The 1749-nt window shown below is 32.0% G+C and overlaps 1 protein-coding gene across 1 annotated transcript in view; it reads right to left on the reverse strand.

Moving 5' to 3' along the window:
- The window catches only part of LOC109585230 (uncharacterized), a gene marked incomplete at its 5' end in the record, with an annotated part of 16003 nt that overhangs the window by 9576 nt on the left and 4678 nt on the right, over positions 1–1749 (reverse strand). The window lies entirely within an intron of this gene.

Below are 1749 nucleotides of genomic sequence, written 5' to 3' on the forward strand. Positions count from 1 at the left end.
AGGAATAGAAAATCAAGATCTTCATTTCGAATATCACCATTGAGAGTATACGTATAGCCAAGACTAAATTTACTCCCTTCAGGTTTAAAGGTTGAGTCCAAATGAAAAGCATATGCTGATTCATTAAACTAGTAATAATATAGTATAATATTCATTATTGTTATCGATGAATGGCTTACAATAAAGCTGGATTCGTCTTTAAGTGAAAACAAATAAATTTCAAAGTAAATAACTAAATAAAAGAAATTTTAAAAATTTATTATTACTAGTTTTATAATTTTACAATTCTCAAATGAAACTGTTTGTTCCAACAATTCTCCTTCTCGAGCTTCATTAACGCCAGGAATATCAATATTATACGAGTAGTCCATATCACGCATAGTGATACCATACCAATGAATGTCCATAACTATGGCCATCATAATGTTTGCATCATCATCATCTTTTTGCACTATAAATATACCATTAGAGGTAGCAATAGTATTTATGTATAACACTGGTTTCTTTTTTAAAATATTGGTATACAGATGCATGCATACTCACTACACTGGCTGTAATAACAACAACTAATGATGAGCTAATTTATGGTTTTTTCAAAAATGGCTCCAAAATCACCCCCAATTTTTATTACATTTTCTGATACATATTGATGTGCTTGTGCTGTGCAGAAAGTTTCTGAGTTCAAATTTTTGAGTTATGGCCGTATTTTAAAATGAGTCAATTTCTGAAAAATATCCCTGTACTAAAGCCCATGGTTTTGTCCAAAAAATGACTCCAAAATCACGCTCAATATTTATTACATTCTGATGTATTATATTCCTGAAATAGCTATCAAAAAGCCAACTTTATTTTGACAGGGTTTAATTCTAAATAACTGTATTATTCTATTTTTAACATTACAATACCGTACAGAAGGAAATTTTGGAGGGACTAAATTTTGGCGAATTGCTAAATTTTGGTTATTGGCGAATTTTAATTTGGCGAATTTGTGGCCAGGTGCCATTGAGCATGCGTATAATGGCTCAAAATGGCGAATTTTTATTTTGGCGAATGGCTATCAAAACGCCAAATTCGCCAAATTTAACTACCTCCAAAATTTCCTTCCATACGGTAATATCCTGTAAGCTCACCAGTCAGATACTCATAATCATGAGTAAAGTTTGGCAATGAAATGAGATCTAGGTACTCATAATCATGAGTAAAGTTTGGCAATGAAATGAGATCTAGGTAGTCCATAGTATCTAAAGATTGTGAAGTAACTGAAAGCAATAAAGTATAATAACATTTTTATTCAATAACAGTATATATAGCTCTCAGATTAATCTTAACCTTGTTCCTCTTCCATTAAGTCCAAGATTATGTTGTAGTGGTGTTGGGCAAGTAATGGTACCATTTCCGTGTGATTGCCTCCATCATTGCAATGAGAAAAGAGTAGAGCTGCAGCGACTGTCACAAGCAAGAGGGCTATTGGTATTCCTGAAATAAAATTAAAAAAACCCTTAGAATCTAGATTGGGGGTGTGACATGTCAAAAATATTAGAAATTAGAATAAATAGAATACTTACTAGTAATCAACACAATTACAAAAATGTAGTTAAACACAAAATGGGCTATATATTAGTTTTCCAGATAAATAAGCAATGTCAAGCAGCAGGATGTGCTATACCATATTTTAGAAGAATTTGAAGTGCACTTTGGCATGTTGAATTTGGTGCACTCTCTTCTTCTATAACTTCACTGCTTTCTTCA

This window comes from Amphimedon queenslandica, unplaced genomic scaffold (genome assembly GCF_000090795.2).
Source record: "Amphimedon queenslandica unplaced genomic scaffold, v1.1 AMPQUscaffold_13098, whole genome shotgun sequence".
NCBI classification, from domain to species: Eukaryota; Metazoa; Porifera; class Demospongiae; order Haplosclerida; family Niphatidae; genus Amphimedon; species Amphimedon queenslandica.